This window comes from Stomoxys calcitrans, chromosome 4 (genome assembly GCF_963082655.1).
Source record: "Stomoxys calcitrans chromosome 4, idStoCalc2.1, whole genome shotgun sequence".
Lineage (NCBI taxonomy): Eukaryota > Metazoa > Arthropoda > Insecta > Diptera > Muscidae > Stomoxys > Stomoxys calcitrans.
The window spans coordinates 1956113-1979630 of NC_081555.1; the positions used below are offsets into that span (position 1 = coordinate 1956113).

At 36.3% G+C, this 23518-nt stretch overlaps 1 protein-coding gene across 2 annotated transcripts in view; it reads right to left on the reverse strand.

Annotated features, from left to right (window-relative positions):
• The window catches only part of LOC106092100 (1-phosphatidylinositol 4,5-bisphosphate phosphodiesterase), a 119842-nt gene that overhangs the window by 67303 nt on the left and 29021 nt on the right, over nucleotides 1-23518 (reverse strand). For both annotated transcript variants that reach the window (XM_013258856.2, XM_013258858.2), the window contains exon 2: nucleotides 7550-7629. The gene's annotated coding sequence lies outside the window, so the exon portion shown is untranslated. The remainder of the gene's footprint in view (nucleotides 1-7549; nucleotides 7630-23518) is intronic.

Sequence of the window (23518 nt, forward strand, 5' to 3'; positions counted from 1 at the left end):
ATTTTTGTTCTCTTCAAGGAAATTTCTTCTAGGAAATTTATATCAAAATTTTATTTTGAAAGAGAATTTTGTAAAGATTTTATTTTGAAAGAAAATTTTGTAAAAATTTTATTTTGAAAGAAAATTTTTTAAAAATTTTATTTTGAAAGATAATTTTGCAAAAATTTTAATTCTCTGAAAAATTTTGTCAAAATGTTTCTGTTTGGGCTCTTTTATTTTGATCTTTAAAATCTTTTTTTTTCGAACATATTCTAGCTCGAGATCTATTCAATGCCTTCTATTAAAAGAATAGTATAGCAAAGAACTTATAAAAGTTAAGCATGTGTGTGCTGTTATTCAAAGCATTTTGACAGGCATGGTCAAATCGTCCATAGAAAAGTTAAAAAAACACATACAATTCAGAAATATGCATGAAATCTTTATTTGAATCAATAGTACGGCCCATATAATTTAATGTTCGAAGTATATTTCAGGCAAATGTTGACGTGACTGCACCTCAAATGGTCCATCCGCTTAGTCCAATTTTGGCATATTCTTCCCAATATTTCGGCCGTTTTCTCACGAATTAATGCTTCAATGTTGTCTTCCAATGCGTCAATCGAAGCGGTCTCGTCTGTGTAGACATGAGCTTTAACATAGCCCCACAAAAAATAGTCTAAAGGCATTAAATCGCACGACCAATTGACCGGTCCCGAACGTGAAATAAAAAGTTCACCGACCTCGCCTCTCTATAGGTCCATTGTTACGCGTGCTGTGTGACATGTGGCACCGTCCTCTTGAAACCACATGTCCTGCAAGTCAAGCTCTTGCATTTTGGGCAAAAAAAAAATTGGATATCACCTTACGGTGATCATCCATATAAACCGCATCATCTTTGAAGAAGTACGGTCCAATGATGCCACCGGCCCATAAACCGCATCAAACCTTTAACATTTTCTGGATGCATTGGTGCTCTTGCAATGCTTCTGGCCCCAATAAATGTACATGTCATTTTTTGGGCGGGTTTTGGGGTTGGGCGAACCCTCCAATACGCTAGTTCAAATTGATACATAAAATTCGTACTCTACGCTTAAATAGCTTTCAATTGATACCCATATTGTCCCAATTGGTAAACATGTCTGTTCGGGTATGTTTTGGGATAGGGCGTCCCCCACGGCTATTTGACCCCAAAGTTTTATAAAAATTTTGTGGTTTTGGGTTGCTATAATACGGCATACAAAATTTCGCTTCAATCGATGTACACATTTCCTAGATCTGGTGTTTTAGAAAATTGGGGTCAGGGGAACGTTCGTCCCCCTCGCGGATATCATTAAATGGAGTACCCTAAATCCATCGGGTGTCCATCCACTACCGTTTTTATACCCCCCATCTTAGCATGGGGGTATACTAATCTAGTCATTCCGTTTGTAACACCTTTCCACTAGCACAAGGGGCGGGAATATTGAAGCGAGTTGATAATTTCTTCTATCAACGACATCTACATATTTCTAGCTTGTTATTTTTAATCCCTGCCATACTGGTAGTGAAACTAAAAAAAAAAAGTAATAGTAAATTCGTTTTCAGCTAATATCTCTCAAAGCTCAACATAAATATATTTCTTGGTACATTTTCGTAAATGAGTTAAGTTCTGGCTGAAAACATTTAAGTTCATATTTTCCTTACATTTAACTGTATGGCTTTCATTTTAAATTTTTGCCCTTATTATGAAATTTTAACTTTTTTTGGAGAAATCAACCAAATAAAAAAAAGATATTATTACCGTTGAAACATTCCCTTATCAAGAATCAAAATACGTTGCATACTTGTGGGCTGTCAGCCAACGATAAATTTGAAATCTCAACCTCTTTCCCATCGGCTGCCAGTGGGAATGAATGAAATTAGCCATTTGTCGAACACATTTCCACTGGTGCCTCGCTACAATTTCACTCACCCTTCGTACAATGGGGCAAATGACACCTTTGCAAATCATCCATGACAACAAACAGTGTCTACACCCAATTTATTAACTCTGTTATTTGCTTGGCGGGTCTCGGTGGCCCCTATGCTGCCAACCGCAAAAACCAAAAACCCTCAAAAAAGACATTGTTGCCTTTGACAGTATGATTTAGTAAAAAACTTCGTAGAATGCCTGTAGAAGTGTTCCTGCGGAAGAAGAATGAATGTTGGCATTTTTTTGGCCCGAAAGAACCACAGTGCAAGGATAGGGGGAATAGGATCAAAGGAAAAGGCATATTTCCTTTGTGGCCATGACGAGCCCACCATAGTCATCTTTGTGATTACTCAAGGGTAAAAATCATCAGCATCGTCATTATGGGCATCATTGCCCATCATCAGCCTTCAGCATCGTCAGCATCATCATCATCATCATCATCTCTCCATCATCAGCGTTGGTTTCACTGCTAGATACCATTTGAACCATCAATCAAAGTATCTCATAACAACAAATCAAATTTATGGCTTTAAATTGGAACACAGAGCGAGTATAGTTGGCCTCTTTGATGTGCCCCAAAATAGGCATGCAACATCAGGAGGCGATGGGGATTCTCTGACGGTGAGTTTGAAAAATGTGCGTTTTCACGGTGAAAGGAAATTAGTCTTTGACGCACTGCTCTGGAGGTGATATTTGGGGTGTTTTCTGTGCCAGTGAATGCTTGAATACTTAGAGCGAAAGGTTTTCGACAGCAAGGCATTCAAACTGTTCGATTTCTGTGTTCATTTTTAATCTACTGTACGGAGAGGGACTACAAATAAATTGAATTGAACAATTGCATTAGCACTTTTCCTTTATAAATGTGACTGAGACGTTTGGTATTTTGTGTAAACGGTATATTCTTGTACAAGTCGAAATTTAGTTAGGAAGTGATTGAAATGCAAAGAGGAAAGAAATTTATGGTAGCCGAAACGAGTTATTTGTCGAAGGCAGGGAAATCTACTAAAGGCAGGACAACAAATTTTGCGGGTATAAAATTTATTGAAAAATCAATATCAAAATGCAACATTTTTTGTTCTGTGTATGAATATAGGAAAGATATTATTACAATCTATAATATAAAAATTAAATTGTTGCGCTTTGTTCCGAAGGGGAGAGGCGGACCCTACCCCTTATCCCAATTTTCAAAAACGCCAGATCTCGGAGATGCATGCACCGATTTAAGCGAAATTTTGTACGCCACCTTATGGTACCCCAAAAACACGAAATTGGTATACAATTTTTGGGTAAAAAAAACCTGGGGGGACGCCCCATCCCAAAACCCACCCGGACGGACATGCTTACCGATTGGGACAATATGGGTATCAAATAAAAGGTATTTAAGAGTAGAGTACGAACTTGGTATACAAATCCGCCCAAAGTGTTCAGGGGGGGGTTCCCCACCCCCAAAACCCCCCAACAGGGGTCTTTCACCGTTTTGGGCAATATGGGTATCAAATGATACGTATTTAAAAGTAGAGTATAAATCTGACACAAAATGTATTCTTAGTGTCTGAGGGGCCTCCCCATCCCACAAAACCCCTCCGCATGGACATGTTTGCCGCTTGGGACAATATTGGTACCAAACGAACGATTAATATCGCCACCCTCTTTTCAATCTAACCTAACTTAACCTAATGCAGATAACCAAAACTAAAAAAAAATAGTTTGTGTGGATCTAAACGAAACCCATTGCCCTGAACATCTTTATAGCCACCTGCAAAATGCATTACATTACAGGGCCAAACAAAATTGTGCTCTAGCACGATGTTGATATTATTTCAGGGTCCGCCCCCTAAACATGGCCGGCTTAAATCGGCCATGTTTGCATACTATGGCAATTAATAAAAAGGTATTTGATAGTAGAAAACGAATTTAATATCCATTGTTGAGGCCAAGTTTTTGGGGGTAGTCTCATCCCATAAACTCGCCTCAAACCAATGGCTATTGGGGATCAAATAAAAGAAATTTTAGAGTAGAGCACGATACCTAGATACACCTTAAAGTGGACATATTGGTGGATTATGACAACAAGAGGCTCAAATCGTTGTTTTATCGCCAAGTATTTTAGGGACTTCTCACCTAAACTCCCCCAAAATCACCTCCAAAGCCCGCTAAATTGAAATACAAACCAATAATGACAATATTAAAGGTATTTTAGAATAGAGAACGAATCTGAAAAGTGGGGACCACCTCACCCCCCATACTCGTCTATGGTCTAATTTATCGACCATAGCAATATAAGGCTCAAATGAAAGGTATTTGGGAGTACAGCACCAATATGATATCCACATAGGGGCCATTCCTGAAAGGCCATTCCAGTACCCCAATCAGGACTAGACCGTGCCAGTATAGGGCTCAGAAAATAAGAAAATGAAAGAAGGCACAGCGAAGCGGGCCCTGTCCAGTTAGTTTTTTAAATAAAAAAAAAACAACGGATTTCTATGTATCACAACGGATTTCTATGACTATGACGCACTAAAACCACAAAACAACATTTTCCTTGGTATCTTTCTGCTTAAAAGGTACGAAACAATGTATATATTAAAGCACAGCCCCCAGATAGTGAACAATTAATCTAACACAGAATTATTTTCTCTATGTTTTCTTATCTTAACACCTGATAAATTTAAAACTACAGGTGTAGAAAAAATTGTTACATTTACAGCCATAGCTGTAAAACTATTTTTCTTTAATACAAACTTATGGCTTGGCATAAAAATAGATAGGACATGTGTAAGAATGGCAAAACAAAATGCAGATAATGACTTTTTTGTAGCCTAACCATTAGGCTGAACGTGACAAAGAGGCCAGAGTAGAAGAAAAGCAATTTTTCTTGGTATCTACTAAGACTTCTACACATAGACACACACACAACGCACACATTTATATATCCATGGTAGAGTTCTCGTAGAAGACCACATACAATGACATTGACTATGTTTCTTTTGTTGAATACTATAACTAACTGCTCACCCCATGGCTACTTACCCATACAACCTTAACCAACTGCCATGCATTATTCAAACTTGACTATGACCCAGGAAAATAGAATAAAATGTAAAAATACTAAAACTTTAACAAAATGCTTAAGAAGAATATCAAAAAAATAAAAGGATAACAACAATACTTAGTAGATAGAAAGAAAAAGTTTAGGAAAAAAAATTAAGTAAACCAACGACATTTGCATAAGTTTAATAACTTTTTGTGTTTGACAAAAGCGAGGGGGGATAAGGGCGGCCGAAAGCAACAGCAAATATCAGTACAAAAGTGCAAATTGTAGGCAGTGGACACCAATAATGGTGTGAATCCCAGATGATACCTGTTCAAATATTTACCCCCCGTATAACGATACACACATTTAACATTCTAGACACGTAGGCAATGTTACGAGTGAAGTCTTTGCCAGCACAGCACTGGGAGGTGTTATAATACAAGTTAAGTGTTTATTTGTGTACTACTGTTTATGAAATATAAAAATATAATGATAGCCTTTCTTGATGTTACGAGGTTCTTTAAATTTGTTCGAAGAAATTTTTGAAGAAACTTTTTCTTTTTTAAATTGTAATTAAAAATATATTATTTTTGAAAAGATGAAGTAAAGGAAGTACAATTTTAAAGGAAAGAAATAAAAACTTATAAATTGTTAGGATACACCTACAGTGGTAGTATTTTAGTGCATACTTTTAGGAGATATACCGTCCTGGGGCCGAATTACCACATACATGATCGAGCAAAATCGTTCGAAGTGTGGCTATTGTGAATTATGTATCGCTTTATTGAACAGGAATTTATGAAATTTAAGACCGCGAATGCTTAAATCATTTATAAAAACTTGGACATAAAATTTCATTTGATACGAAAGCGCACTCGGTAATTCGGCCCCTGTTCTTTAATTCGATTTTTATCGAATGTGAAACGATTTGAGCATTGAAAGTGGACATCCTCTCAAATAACAGAACATATGTAAAAAATATGTGAGGATTTCAAAAACGATGTGGAAAAGAAAATTATCAAAAGTATGAACATGGATGATATTTTCAAAATAAAGGATGCTTTTTAGCTTTTATCTTTTTAGCAACACTGGTTTAAACAGCTCACGCACGTTTTTGTTTGTGATTTGTTTCACTATCAAACATCTTCAGTTTGGTCCATAATTGAACCAACCATTGTCTTACAAACGAACAACGCTTGCAAATTATTAAATTTTATTATCAAAATGCGTGCTCTGTTAAGAAAATTGTTGATCGAAAAATTGTGTTCAGCGACGAAGCTCATTTTTGGATCAATGGGTACCTAAAAATAAACAGAATTGACTATTTTGGTGTGAAGATCAGCCAGAAGCATTGCAAGAGCTACCAATGCAACCAGAAAAAGTCACAGTTTAGTACGGTTTATGGGCCGGTGGCATCATTCGACCGTACTTCTTCAAAGATTATGCGAATCGTAATGTAACTGTGAATGGTGAGAGCTATCGTGAGATGATATTCAACTTTTGCTTGCCAAAATGCAAGAGCTTGACTTGCATGACATGTGCACAGCACGCGTAACAATGGACTTTTGAGAGGCGAGTTCGGTGAACATTTTATTTTACGTTCGGGATCGGTCAATTGGCCGCCTAGATCATACGTTTTAACACCTTTAGAGTATTTTTTGTGGTGCTTTGTGAAAGCTCATGTCTATACAGACAAGCCAGCTTCGATTGACGCATTGGAAGACAACATTGAAGCATTTATTCGTGAGATAGCGGCCGAAATGTTGGAAAGAATATGCCAAAATTGGACTAAGCGGATGGACCATTCGAGGCGCAGTCACGGTCAATATTTGCATGAAATAATCTTTAAATATTAAACGTTCTATCGATTCAAATAAAGATTGGATGAATTTTTTTAAATTGTATGTTTTTTTTTTTAACTTTCCTATGGCTCTCAAAAAATCTCCCTTTATTTATATGTAAGCGTACATAAAAAACTAGATTTTTTCGTTAAAATGGTGAATGAAATTGTCTAACTTAAGAATTATGTCAATATCACATAAGTGACATATCAATAAGATATATCGCTAAGGCAATGTTTTGTTGCATACTTTTAGGATGTCAGTTCAAGATAATTTAAACTCACTACATTTAACCTATTTAACAACCTATTATTTTAAGGAATCATCATCCCTCCATACAAAAATATTTTCAAAATTAGAACCAATTAGAACCAACCAATTATTAGAGACACTTTAATTGGAACAAAATCAACAAGCATAACGATAATTATAATCAGTTATTCCATCCAATCTTTTCGCGGGCTACCCTATATTAACGCATATTTATGCTTCTACAATCTGCCATAAAGTTCTTACGATTAGTTCTTACATGTAAACGACCCCTTGGGATATCCCTGTTCACTATATAACATATTCCTTTTTATTTGCTCTTTCTTTACACTCCCTAGTAAAAGTTTTCACTTTTTTTTTTAAAAAAAATGCTAAAATATACTTCAGCTCAACAAAGCACGATGTACAACCAAACAAAAGAGGAACAAAATATCAATACATACTTTAGAGGCAATATCCATACAGAATACTTACTTCACCCAACTTATTTGCACATTATTCGAAACAGCATAGAATTCCAAGTTGTTGCCTCTTCAACTTTCGCTTTTTTCGTTCTGTAAAGAAAACACAAAAAAAAACTGCTTGAGTTTATGGCCAAACACTTACACATGCATACTATGCTCATAGAATAAATGCCATTAGTCGAAGTAAGATCAATATAAAGCCAAGTAAATAAAATAGTGGAAAAACGTATTGCATAAGCCAAAGGGTCAAAAAAAAGTTTTAACGAATTTAAAGCATACTTTTCACTGCCTCAATGGTTGAGTAAAATCCTATGGGGCCACCAACACATGTTGTTGAGACACATGAACAAACAAAAGTGTAAACTTGAATTATAATTCCTTCCAAGCCACTGCACAAAACTTACTCCGTATCGCTGAGCTGTGCGTTGCTAGGCTATGGAAGCAAAAGGAGAAAACTAATTTGTCTTGTTGGAAAGCAGAATAAAATTAATAAATGTAAACAAGGCAAGTTTTAATAACAATTCTTAGGCGACCAGATGAAAATTGCGTTGCATACTTTGAGGGTAACTTTACAGAAGAAAATTTGTTGAAGCTTATTATTAAAATAAACTACCAGAGAACATAGCAACAGTTTTGGCTAAAGTGAAAACAGATAAACATAGAAAATTTTAGATCTTTCATATTTAAGACTATGTTAATTTGGTTTATACTTTACTTCTTAGAAAAAAATAAAGGATTTTGTTTTTCAATTTTATGAAATTTAAATATGTTTTACACAAAAATTAAAAAAAAAGTCTGACATAGTGAAATTTAACTAACCTACAGGATTTTCTTTTTTATACAGGTTGGTATTGCACAGTGCTATAATACCCTGTACAATAATAATAATAAAACCCTGTAGAAAAACGTATAACAATTGTATCTGTAACGACAACACGCTTCTTTCCATGTGTACATCACGTTATATGACTGTGAATTGGATATAACCTCCAGTTTCTGCTTCCAATGGCGAATAGTTGTTTACATTTCCTTCATATCATGTTTATTTGTTCTCTTAAACAAACATTGCATACCTCCAGGGGTTATTTATTAGAAAGAGAATTTGAATGTACTCGTACATTGATGATTCTCAAGAATTTTCCTTATTACATTTCTACGAATTGTATTTTACAAATGACATGCCATTGTAAATGTCACACAAATTCTGCGAAATAGAAAACAAATCTGCTGCATATGCTACAATATGTGGTCGAGGCATTATAATTTAATTTATTAAGGCATCTTTTATAGCATTACAAATAAAGTAAAATTGGTTGAGAATAATATGGAGTTTATAAATAAAATGGTTCTTCTGCTCCATTTTGATGCATAATAAATTAGAAAATTAGAAAATAATTTTATTTTAAAATTTGTTGCATATTTTTAGGATCATATTGACTTGCTGGTTAACGAACTGGCAGGCTTGGGATCTGTAGATCTGCACAGATGAGCTAGAAGAGAAACACCACATGGAGGTGTACTGTCTCCTCTTCTGTGGAATATAGCCAATATTGTCTTTGGAAAAAAGTGTAAAAGTGTAAAAAATTGCGGCTATGGGAAAGTTTCCTAGCACTCTTAGAGTTATACCTTATAAAGCTCTACGTAAGACAGCCAGTAGGTGTATCGAAAATGATCTAAGCGTAAATAAGTCTACAAAATTGTGTGACCTAATTTAGATTTGAAAACGTCTTTCGCTTTGCTGTGTGAGTTATTCCCACCGATAGGCAGAAAGGGCTCCGTTTAAGGTTCTGATATCTTTGAGAACTTGTCTGAATTAGCGGATGTGAACATTCGCAAGTTGTAGGGGTTTTTAGAGCAAACTGAATGATGTAACGGTGGGAAATAGAGGGCATCTACCTTCTCCTGTCCCTGTGGTATCACAATGGAATAAATCGTTTAAGAGAGTCTGATGGCAGACTGTAATTTAAATCCAATCTAATCTAACCTAACGAATTGGCGATGATGCCGATTTTTTTTTAAGTTTAACTGATGAAATTGGTTAAATCATTTAGAAATAGGTATGTTGCTTGAAAGTATTGCCTATTTTTAGGAGCAATTTGCAATCAAGCTCAAACAAGCGAAATTTAGTATATTTAAATTTAATTTTTCTTAAATATTAAGACATTGTTCAAGACCTTGTTAAATAATATTTCGCATAAACTCAAAAACGATATTCCTTAAATGGTGAGAAAAGGATACCTAATTTTTTGATATCGAAAGGGGAACGGACCCTGCCCCCTACCATTACTTACAAATCCCCAAATTTCGGAGACTGGGGGAACGCCCTATCCCAAAACTCAACCAAGCGAACATGTGTGCCGATTGGGACAATATTGGTATCAATGTTGAAAGGTATTCGGATAGAGAGTACGAATCTGATATAAAAATGTAAACTCAGAGTTTGGGGGCCCTCCACTCATAAAACAACCCCACCAAATGGACATATAGAGACAGAGTACGAATATAATATTAACGTTGGGAATCAAGTATTTGAGGGCTAACCCAACTACTGACAGGAATGCTGGCCGACCGGGATAGTATCGAAATAAAATGAGAGATGAGGTGCCTGGGGTGCTGCCCGACCACCAAAAAAACACCAAGCAGACAAGTACAATGAAATATGTTTGGATGTACAGTCCTTAGGATAGGTTAGGTGTAAGACTGTCATCAGACTCACTTAGACACTGTCATCCACAGGAACAGGAGAGGGCTTTAGAGGGCTCCCCACCCCCAAACGAAAACATAGGGCGTTCGAGAGAATGAAAGGTCTTTAGAAGTACAGCACGTATCTGTTATCAATATAAAAAATAAGCCATTTAGGGAACAACCTGACTCAAAAACTCGCCAAACTGACATATAGGACGATTGGGACTCATGTAAAACACTTTGGGGGTGGTGTACATACGAGGTCTGATCAAAAAATAATCGCTATTTTAGATCTTTTCAAAAAGTAGTTATTCATTCAGCAATAACTACATTGTCCTCTTCAAATTAATCGCCCTCAAATACTTTTTCTAATTTCTTCCGTTTTTTCGAATCTTCGAAACCCTACTTAATACGGTTCCATTGATCCATTTTTCGAATTGTAACAAATCGAAGAGCACACCAAAACACGTCTTGCCTTTTTAACTGTCAAAAACAAACTGACAATCCAAAATAGCTGACATTACCAACATATATAACAGATATGTGTACTAACATAACAAGTAAAAGCGTGCTAAGTTCTAACGGGCCGAAACTTGGTAACCCATCACCATGGATTCAGCTAAAATATGGGAACTATATCAGGTTATAGACCGATTTGGACCGTACTTGGCACAATTGTTGAGACTAATAACACAACACTATGTGAAAAATTTCAGCCAAGTCGGACAAAAGTTGCGGCTTCCAAGGGCTCATGAAGTCAAATCGGGAGATCGGTTTATATGGGAGCTATAGCAGGTTATAGACCGATTTAGACCGTACTTTGCACAGTTGATGGAAGTCATAACAGAACACCGCAAGCACAATTTCAGCCAAATCGGATTAAATTTGTGTGGCTTCCAGGGGCTCAAGAAGTCAAATCGGCAGATCGGTTTATATGGGAGCTATATCAGGTTATAGACCGCTTTGAACGCTACTTGACACAGTTGTTAAAAGTCATAAAAGAACACTACATGCAAAATTTCAGCCAAATCGAACACAAATTGCGGCTGCCAGATGGTCAAGAAGTCAAATCGGGAGATCGGTTTATATGGGAGCTACATCTAAATCTGAATCGATATGGCCCATTTGCAATCCCCAATGACCTACATTAATATTAAGTATCTGTGCAAAATTTTAAGCAGCTAGCTTTACGCATTCGACCGCTATCTTGATTTCGACAGACGGACATGGCTAGATCGAATCAGGATGTCGAGACGATCCAGAATATATATACTTAATGGGGTCCCAGGTCAATATTTCAAGGTGTTACAAACGGAATGACTAGATTAGTATACCCCAATCCTAGGTGGTGGATATAAAAATGCGAAAATCGAACATACATAATTCACGAAATTAGAAAATTACGGTTATTTTTTGTTAAGAATTCAAATATGACATTCAAATTTGGTATAAAGTTGTTCCAAATAGGGCCTGTGAGACTTTTATCCTAAAATTACATGCAAGCTTTCCCCCTTTCACATTTTATTTTAATGTTTAAAGCCTTTATGTAAGAACTTTTGAAGAAGGTTTAAATTATTCCTCCTTACTGCTAAAAACCAATTGCTCCTTATCCTCCCAAGCAAGAAGCACGTTTTTTTTAGCGTGTCACACAGCATTAAAATTTTGGTATTAAGTTGTTCCAAGTAGGACCTGTGGGACTTTAAAATGGTTGTAACGAATATGGTCCTTAAAAAACATGTATTTATACATGTTAACTAACAAGGATCAGAGAAGGTCACATGACCCTGAATATCTTGATACCCTGGGCACCAGCTTCATAAAAAATATTGATTTCTTTAAAAGGCGACTCAGGCTGTAGCTAAGCACACCGGGCCTGTTAGTTTGTTATAAAAACATTGAAATGTTAAAGCGAAAAAGAGCAGATGACATTTTTAAATTAAATTCTATGGAATTATTTAAGCCAACATTCCTACCACATACAGAAAACTCTCGAAATGTTACTTTTTTTCTTCTTCAAAATACCAAGACAGAAAAATTTACATTGAATAAATAAAAGACAACTGACAAGAGCATAGAAAACATCATAGAAATGCCAAGCTGGAAGGCAAATACTGTAGGCAAATATCTACACTTTGTACTTTTCTTTGCTCTCACTCAATCTATCGACCCTCTTGTTAGGCAGAAAAATAAAAAAAATGAAATTTAAATTTAACAAATGTACGCACATGTATTGTAAAATTAATGCGAAAAGCTGCACAACGAATACAACAAACATCTTTGCTTGTGCATTTTATAACTGTTGTATTTTCATTTTGCTTCCAGCAGATTATGATTATGGAAAGTGTTCTTATATGAACAAACTAAAGCATACTTTCTGGGGCATAACATTTGAGGGCATAATAATAAAAAAGTACCTTTTCTCAGGGAGACACAAAACAACAAAGCCATGAATGAATTGTACTTGTATAAATACAAAGTTGCTGTTCTTAGCAGTAGAAAACACAAACAAGTTTTATATGAATACAGCAAAAATTGCAAACATGCAGAAAAACTAAATTTAATGCAAAATGTTGCATACTTTTGGGTAAAGAGTGTGTTTTTATGGAAAGCATTTGTGGGAGTTAGATAGTTAAGGAATATATATAAAAAAAATGCTAGCTTTTCTCCCTCTGATCACTTTCTTATAATTTTAATGTTTAAAGCCTATTTGTAAGAACTATTTCAAAAGATTTAAGTTATTTGTTCTTACTGCTAAGACCAATTGCTGCTTAACCTCCCAACAAAGAGGCACGTTTTTGTAACATGTTAGACGGCATCTTAAGTCAGAAAATAAAAAAAAAACTTTTTAATAATAATGCTATGTGCTGTGAACCAAAATAGAAGTGGAAGAAAATGGCAAAACACGACACACACACACCGTAGAGAAGAAACATGTTGCTGCCCAAAGTTAAATATGACACATTTTCAAAAGACAAGGCACTTCAAGATGTGAACTTTGGATGTGTTTTTGAAATATGGTCATAACAACCAAACTCCCGGCAGTCCAAAAGGACCATAGCAAATTCGTGCTGCAAAAGAAACCAAAAACGAGCACTGTTTTCTCTATCCAGCATTGTGAATGATGCTTGGTTTTTTGCAGTTTGAAATAAAACATTTTTAAAAAAATTCAACTGTAAGGACATGTTGTCAGGGCAAAGAAATCCATTCATTCCATTTATACGAATGCCCGCCCAAGTCAAAGAGCCATTTTAGCCTGCAACTATTTGTTTGATTATATCACTGGCCATTGCAGGCAGACAACAAGCAACTTTTGATGCGAGCAATCCTAAGAGAATTTCTAATTGTTTGCCCAAAGAAAAAGAAGCAATGGTCCTATTCTTACAACGACATAAAAAGAAATTACAAACAAAAAACACATGACCTTAAACCATTGATTTTTAAATGAATAAATTGAGAACTGAAAAAGTCGATCGAGAAGGCTCTTTAGCATCATCAAAATTTGAAACTTGAAAAAATTTTCAAAGTAGCTTTTAAACATGAGCCATGACCCTAAAAACTTATAATTTATTTTTAAGGACAATACGTCCAACTAATTCTCCAACTATAACCATTTACAGTGATTTGCCTATTCCACTGAATATCCCCAAATAGTCTTACTAGCTTGTCAACATAAACCGTGACATGGGGAACACCTTAAATTTGCTTTTTAAGGAGAATGACAATGCATACAACATATCAACTAGCAGCAATCTCCCTGAAATGTGGAGCAATACGTTTATTTGTACATTACAGAGAAAGTGCCCAAGGCGGCGAAGGAGCTTCAGTCAAATGGGCAGAACTTAAGCTTTATTAATTTATATATGAATTCGTGCACTATTTGACATAAATGTAGAAAACCAACACGGAAATTATAATGGAAAAATATGAAGGAGGATCGAGATGTTCGTTTACATGGGAGCTACAGCACTGATCTAATCTTTAGGCCAGATGGACCGAATCCTTAGGCACTGGATAATTCAGAACCTGAGAAACTGGTTGGTTCCATAATGACATAAGACAACGAGAGAGAGTGTCACAGTGTACGCCCTAGGGAGTATGGTGATCTCAATGAATAGCCAACAAAGGATTCTATCTGAAGAAGGATTGAACCCCGGACCCGGCCTTTCTACAGATCAGCTCTGCTATACCAAAACGTTTGTGTGTTTACACAGAATAGAACTGCCACGTTTTTTAAGCTGATCCATTTAAAGCCTAATTTTGCAATTGCAATTTTCTGGATATCCAAAGTTCGGCACGGTCAAACTTAACACGTTTTTACGTTTAACTGAAAAATCAGATGTGGATACTTTTTGGGGCAAATTCGTTGTTTATTTTGTCACAAATCTAAAACATGCATAGAAATGAAAATCTAATCACAAATGCCTTCGTAAATCCAAAAAAAATAAAAGTCGTATATTCCCTAAACAAGACGAGATATTGTAGACCTCAGGCGGACTTTTTTTATAGGGATTTTTGAGCACTCTTCATCGAAAATGTTGGAAATCAAACCACTAACAAAGATTTGGCAGCCCGAACAAATTTTCGAAATACCGGCCAAAATGCTCCCGGCAACATAGGACTGTGTTTAGGCTTGAAAGAGGGGCATGATTACTAATATGTTTCTACTGAGCGTAACACTAAGGTAAACGGAAATGGAGATTAAGTGCGACATGAGGATATAAAAAAGGTTTAGGGAACGTGTTAAATCTATATGTTCGACCAATAGGTATACAGGTGAAGTACAAGGGAAGGACAGCGGTTAAAAGACTTAAAACGATATTATGGTTAGGTTTGGTTTAAGCAGCAGTCTGCCATCAGACTCACTCAGACGATATTGTCCATTGTGATACCAAAGGGACAGGAGAAGGAAGATGCCTTCTAGTTGCTACCGTTGAATACAGATCGCCTCTAAAAGCCCTACAACTTATGAATTTTCTCATTTGCGTTCTTATCGCTTCTGCAGAAGCCGGTACTTGCAACCTTCAGTCCGTCAGCATATTTTCCGATCAGGCAGTGAACTGTCATTATAGACATGGAATGGATGGAATGACTGAAACGTCAGTTCTATCTAGCGAAAACAAAGCGGTAGACCTCTTCAAATCTAGATTGGGCCGCATATATTTGGAGTGTTCACAATCCACCCTATGTGACCATTTCTCGTTCATTGCCCTGAGATATCTCTGTGGCCCGTACCTGGAACAGGTGAATTTTGAACTGTTCATCCATCTCGTTGAGAGATCTGCGATAGTCGAGGGCGTTTTTTTTTTTGTATATGGGTAAATATCCGGGTATTTACCGAATTTACCGGGTAAATAACATTTGGGTATTTACCCATCGCCCATCTCTAGTAATTACAAAATCTAGGAGTGTAAACATCTTTACGAGCACTTAATCGATCATAAGGACAATAACTAGGGCAATAACAGTCATGTCATGGACACATTTAAAATTTAAAGAAGCAATCAAAGACTCCTCAAAGCATATCACAATCCGCATCGTTTGGTTGCCAGGCCATATCGGACTAAGAAAAAACCAAAGGACAAGCGACTTTTGCCATTTACGAATTTTATGAATGGGGCTTGGAGGAGCTTGGATGATGAGCTTCTAGCACTATGGAGCAGTGAAATGGTTGGTAGGACGACAAATTTCCTATGGGCAGATCCAAGTAAAAAGATGATAAATATGGGTTTCGGCAACATTACGGTATTCAAGGAACTATGACGTGATCTATGCAGAATAAGCACGGCAAGCCACAGCATGTATGGGGCATAAGACGTTGAAGCATTTTTTTATGTCAATGGCCAACTTTCCGGGATAACAAACTTCCAAAATAAGTGGTGGATGCAATACCAGATACAATTGAAGACGATTGGGAGTCATTTTAGGAAAACAAATTCCTGATATAGGCTTTTCAAGGTTATTTTTTTGTTAGTTGGACAGTACAGCCAGCCTCATATTTGCCCCATTCAACAATCCAACAGTCAATAATAAATATTTTTGCAAGATTTGTATCAGAAAGCTTGGGTCCTAATGTGTTTTCGATATCAGATCGATTCAGTTTATGAATATTAAAATGTATACTTCATTTACCCTAATACTGAGAACAATATTACGGGATTATAAAGTCTGTAGGTCCCTACATCTTATGGTGCGAGGTATGACAAAATGTTTTTTCCATTAATACTTTTTTGATTTTTTTTCTCAGTGCATGTACAATTTGTTCATAATTCACTGTACTGAAAAAATCTTTGTCCTAATTCGAGCCAAGACTCGCGCCGAAGATTAGCAAACTTAAACTTAAAGATGATAAAATTTCGGAGTTTTTAAGGAAATATTCTCTTTGGTAAATATATTTTCCTTTAAAAAAAGATTTTTTATTTGAATAAATCCTTTCTTGTTAATGAAGACAGAAATCTAAAATGAAGGTCAAAATATCGTTGAAAGTTAGGAAATTGAACTTGGGACAAGACAACCGTGTACCATAGTTAAAGACGCAAAGTAGCCGCACCAATAGGAGCGTCTTTAAATGTTACGTTTTTTTAGGTTAAGATGCTAGGTTTTAAAAAAAGTATTTTTCAAAAAATAATTATTGGACAGTCATCTATGAAGTAAAATGTGAATCAATCAGCGATCAAAACTTAAAACAGGTGTTCATGTCTGTTAGTAAACAGGAAACTTAATTTAAATATAACATCTTTATTTTAAGGTTTGGCTTCTTTGGCTCGTTTTTCATTGCTAAAATCCTACAAAAAAAGGAAAAATCTTAAATTTTCGGCAAACTTTTTTTTTTCAGTGTAGAACACAACAATGTGACATAAATAAACCAAAAATATACGAGCCATTACTTTTTGTAAATGTCACTTTCTTCCACTAGAGCGATTGCTAAACAACAAAATGGATTAATTCTACTATAATTAAATTCGAATTATCACGCTTGGGTGTATTCATGGGGGTTTGGGTCCATTGACATGCGCCTAATTGTCCATTTTGACGCCTAGTCAATGTCCAGTTTTATCCTTCATTTGATTCGAAAATTTCTTTAATTGCATGGTAATCATGAACTGTCGCTGCAGGGGGAGAACAACAACAGCCTTTAGGGTGCCACATTAATAATGGGAAATAAAACGAAATGAAAAAGAGCGCCGCAGAGAGGGAGAGAGTGTAGGCATCGAGCCAGAGATGCATGTATCAAATGTTAATTCAATAAGTTCTTGCCTGCTGGGTGTATGAGTGTGAGAGGCTACACTGGCCATTATTGTTGTTAACTAAGTTGATTTATGGCCCATGATGATAGGCAACAAATATGACAGCTGTCATTTGGTTACTGTACAGATTGCTATATGGCCTCTAACCTAGAAATGCTAATTTTGTGCATTTAACGTTGGGGAAAGAAATACATTTTTTTTGTTTACAATTCAAGCTGTCTTTCTTTAAAGACAGAGAGAGACATTTCCCAGGATTCGCTAATATAAGGTAGTGTCATCATTAAGAAAAACCTTTACAAAAACATGTTTGGCAAGCTTAATGACGAACATTTAAAAAAATCTATGTCGACTGATCGCTTGCCATAACCTTGTTTAGTAAATCCTGGGCATTTCTAAGCTGTCTATTTGTGGCGCATAAACTGTTTAATATTTCTCAGAAGCCTTGAACCTGGTTTTGGAGAATAAAGCTAAAGATTTGACAAGACATTTTGAACTGAACCCAATTACCTAACAATGCCACAATGTAGACAGTGATGGCATGAATGCTAGTAGGAATAAGCCACCATGTGAACCCCAGCCTCTCCACCTCCCCACCACTCCCGCCACACTCACACACAAAACTAAACTGTTTCACTAATAACACGTGTCTTACTTGCATTCCTTGTGACTTTGACAATGACACGTGCTGTCAGTTTACACATTGACATTTCTTGAGTCTGTGTCTTGTTTGTGTTCCGCACATTTCTTATGGCTTTTGGGGGGCAATTTTAACCCCATCATCAGCGCAGGAGATAGAAATGAAACAGAAACATTCACAGCCACAGCCACAAAACAACAACAGCAACAAATGTGTCAAAACCAGACCAAAAACTAGGGAGGAGACAATTTAACGACTTAACAATCATACGCTCAGTGGGCTAAACACGCGCATCCCATGCTCAGTGGTTTGAAAAAAAGCGATAGCACTAACAATGCCGCTTAGTATCATCTGAGAGCTGTGAAAGTACTACTCACTACACGGATTGACTGAAATTTCTGGCAAAAGAAGCCAAAAGGCTCTCAAAGAATTATGTGGGGCTGAATGTTATTTTTCTGGGCGAATGCGATTACACTCAATTTAGCAGCATTAAACAAAAAAAAAAAAAAAAAACAAAGTCAAAACAAATCCAAAATAAAACAAAACATAAAGTAGGCCGCTCCGGTAGTCGAGTTGGTAGCGTGCTTGATCCGATTCTCAACTGAAGCCTGGTCTGTTGCCACTGTGGCATGCTACCTTCTAAAAAGTACAAACTACCTTAATTAGGCAAGAAATATGGATAAAATTTAACTTGATTGCACAGGCACTGATGATGCATGTGACAGACTAATGATGTAGTTTTGGCAAGATTTAAAATTTCTTGGCAGCATTTTTTTTTTAATTTTACTCTATAGGCCAAAAAACATTTGGCAATGTTTTACAAAACTGCTGCCAACTGTTTATTAAAGCTAACAACAACCGGAGAACTACGTTAAAACAAATTCTATGTAATTTTTTCATACAAGAATTTCCATTACAAAGTCTTTCCATAAGGAAAACAACATCATCATGTATATCACACATTCTCTTATTGTTTTCATTTGGATTTTTATACCCTCCACCATAGGATGGGGGTATACTAATTTCGTCATTTTGTTTGTAACTCCTCGAAATATTGGTCTAGGACCCCAAAAAATTAAATATATTCTTGATCGTTATGACATTTTAAGTCGATCTAGCCATGTCCGTCCGTCTGTCTGTCCGTCTGTCAGTCGAAAGCACGCTAACTTTCGAAGGAGTAAAGCTAGCCGCTTGAATTTTTGCACAAATACTTCTTATTAGTGTAGGTCGGCTGGGATTGTAAATGGGCTATATCGGTCCATGTTTTGATATAGCTGTCATATAAACCTATTTGGAGTCTTGAGTTCTTGAGCCACTAGAAGACACAATTCTTACCCGATTTGGCTGAAATTTTGTCTGAGGTGTTTTATTATGACTTCCAACAATTGTTCCGAGTATGGTTGAAATCGGTCCATAACCTGATATAGCTGTCATATTAAGCTATCTGGGGTCTTGACTTCTTGAGCGTCTAGAGGGCGCAATTCCTATCCAATTTGACTGAAATTTTGCACAACGTCTTTCGTTAAGACTTTCAACAACTGCACTTAGTATGCTTTAAATCGGTACATAACCTGATATAGCTGCCATATAAACCGATCTTGAATCTTGACTTCTTGAGGCACTAGAGGTCGCAATTCTAAACTGATTTGGCTGAAATTTTGTCAATCTTGTGTCAAATATGGTTCAAATCAATCCATAACCTGATATAGCTGCCATATAAACCGATCTGGAATCTTGACTTCTTGAGCCTCCAGAGGGCGTAATTATTATCCGATTTGGCTGAAATAAATTTCTCCCATGACCTTCAACATACTTGTCAATTATGATCGAAATCGGTCTATAGCCTGATTCAGCTCCCATATAAACCGATCTCTCTATTTTACTTCTTGAGCCCCTAAAGGGCGCAATTCTTACTCGAATTGACATTGACACAATGACTTCTACTATGGTCTTCAACATTCAATTCAATTATGGTCCGAATCGGACTATAACTTGATATATAGCTCCAATATTAAATCAATTATTTTCTTTTATCCTTTGTTTGCCTAAAAGGAGATATCGGGAAAAGAACTCGACAAATGCAATCTATGGTGGAGGGTATATAAGATTCGGCCCGGTCGAACTTGGCACGCTTTTACTTGTTTTGTTTTCAGTTTTCGATAGGCCTGGATATATGCCTTACATTAGCCCAACCAAAACAAAAATTCCAACTTGTTTTTTGGCATATGTCCAATTATTTAAGTTCAAGTTTGTAAAAGGCAACCAACCATGTATTAACAATGAGAGAAATTCATTACAACACTTGTTTCAATAACACCAATGGAAATTTGTATCACAACTGGGCCACCAACACCATTACCAAGCATTTTGTAACCACCATCAAATACTGTAACAGACATGCTCTCGGCCTTCCTCCAGAGAAAATAATAAAAACAATAGGGAAAAGACAGCTGGTAGCCCACATCACCCCCCTTTCTATGTAATGCGTTTGCATTTAATTTTTAATATGCATTTTCTGTTGTTGCCTAGCAAATTGTAGGCTCTAATGTCAGCAGTGGCTGGCTTATCCGGTAGTGGCTGGTACAGACCACGGGAAAGGGCAAACCATGAAAACGACCATCAAATTATTGGATGAACAAAACATATTTGGTAATGACCTAAATGAGTATAGAAACCATGACATGATTTCATTAGGTCTGTGAAAAAGCCGCAGCTATACTGCATAGTCATCAGGATAATAATGGGCTAACTCCATAAAATGTATGGCGGACAGCCATTATTCGCAGAACATTGCGCAAATTTGTTATTCATTTGATACCCAATAAACGATTACTTATTAAGGGCTTATGTTTATGACAAATCTATTTACTGGAAGCCTGCTGTTTGGGAGGAGCAGCCATGCCAATATATGCCATTAAATTTTCATTAAAATATATTGTAGAAAATGAACTGTTTGCTTAGTAGTTTGCTGCCACCTGCTTTGATGGATGCCTGATATCGCCAAAGACATAAATTTCAATTTATTATCTAGAGAATATCTATCCAGTGTTGCAATGGCACATGCACTCTGGGAGCAGTGACAGAAAAACAACAAAAACCCCCCCAAAAAAAAAACGAATTGCCAAACAATCACCAACAGCATTGGAAATGTATTAAACAGAATTTCGAACACTATGCACGGGTGCCAAAAAGAGATTTATTTATTGATATGAGAATCAATAAAAAATTCAAAAATTTTTATGAAGAGAAAACCACTCGCATACCCAGACACACATAGCATAACAATGGTAGCCCCCTCGACAACGACCCTCAAACAATAACACAACAATAAATATCTTTTGATATTTTTCCATACCAAATAAATCACAAAAATTGCTGCAAATCCTAGCAATAGAGAGCAAAATGCCACAAAAATGGATTTAAACAAAAGGTAGCTCTCGCTTTTTTATTTGTGTGCTGCAATGAATTTTTGTATAAATTCATGGAAAATGTTTCAAATTCGTCAGGGACTAAAGGATAAGCATAGCCTTGCCGCAATAGTTTTGTAGGGATTTGGGTTTTAGTAGGAAACTTGGAATTCTAGCATAACCATTGTGTTGATAGACTGACCAAAGTTAGTGCATTGTTAGCTTTGAATAAAGGAAATAAAATGGAATTTGAAATTTGGTTTCACAAGAGTTTTGTTGTTTTCATACGGAATGTCATAAATACTCCAGCATCATAAGCCGAGAGAAGGATGCCAAAAGTTGTGTTACAAGAGATGCTACAAAATTTTAATTACATCTGAGATATTTCCAAGAGTCTTAATCCACTCAAAGAGTTTAGGGTGAAAGTCGAACAAAATAGCTAGAGGCGAAACAAATTAAGAGAAACGGCGTCTGGAGTCAAATTTGATAGAAAATAACAGAAAGTGAGAGAGAGCGAGAGAGAGAGAAAACAAGTCTAATAGTCAACTGCGATGACATTTTCGGCGGAGTGTGATATACTGTTGGCAACGCCACAGTGTTGAATTGACTGAACACTGCTATTGCTATCTACATAGTAAGCCATGCTTCATCGATGGGTCGAACCTAGAAAAGGAAACAAAATTGTATGTCTTGCCTGTCGGAATCTCTTGACGTATATGACATACATTTCTAACGTTTAATACATACGACGAATACGTCATACACCTAGCCTAAAAGAAAACGCTTTTTGACATAGTTAAACAAGTGAAAAGACATTAAGTTTGACCGGGTCGAACTTTGAATACCCACCACCTCGGGTATATATGTAAACCCCACTTCGTCACAATCCGGTGAAAATTGGATAACCCAAATTCGGCACGGACAGTGAGTGGTCTAGTATATATGTCACTATTCAATTTTGTAGAACAAAATATTGGTCTTTTTGGCAGATATATCCAATTATAAACCAATCTGAACCATATTAAGGTAGGATATCGTGAGGCTCAGAAAAACTTACTGTTTCAGCGAAATCGGGTTATAAATAAAGCTTTTAAAAGCTTCAGTCCCCTTATCGGCAGATCGGTCTATAAGGTAGATATATCTAAATATAGTCCGATCTACTCACTGTTTCAAATTTCAGCAAATAAAGCTTTTATTGGCTTTAGACCCCTTATCGGCAGATCGGTCTATATGACAGCTATATCTAAATATAGTCCGATCTGAACCATATTTAGGTCGGGTGTCAGGAGGCTAAAAACAACTCGGTGTTTCAAATTTTAGCGAAATCGGTTAAAAAAGCTTTTATGGACATTAGACCCTTTATCGGCAGATCGGTCTATATGACAGCTATATTTCAAAATAGTCCGATCGGATATTAGGAGGCGCACTATTCCAAATTTCAGCGAAATCGGATAAAAAATAAAGCTTTTATGGGCTTCAGACCCATTATCGGGAGATCGGTCTATATGGCAGCTATATCTAAATATAGTCCGGTCTGAACCATACTTAGGTTAGATATCGGGAGGCTTCAAATAGCCCACTGTTTCAAATTTCAACGAAATCGAGTAATAAATAAAGCTTTTATGGTCTTCAGACCCTTTATCGAGAGATCGGTCTATATGGCAGCTATATCTAAATATAGTCCGATCTGCACCATATTTGGGTCAGTTGTCGGAAAGCCTTTAACTACTCACTGTTTCAAATTTCGGCAAAATCGGATGAAAAATAAAGTTTGGGCATTAGACTTTTTATCGGAAAATCGGTCTATATAGCAGCTATATCCAAATATTGTCCAATTTGGCCCGTTCAAGAACTTAACCAGCGAGTATCAAAAAGACGTAGCTGTGCCAAATTTCAGCTTAATATCTCAATTTTTGAAGGCTGTAAAGTGATTACAGCAGACGGACGGCCAGACACACGGACATATTAGTTAAATCGTATTAGAATTTTAAGACATTCCGAAATAT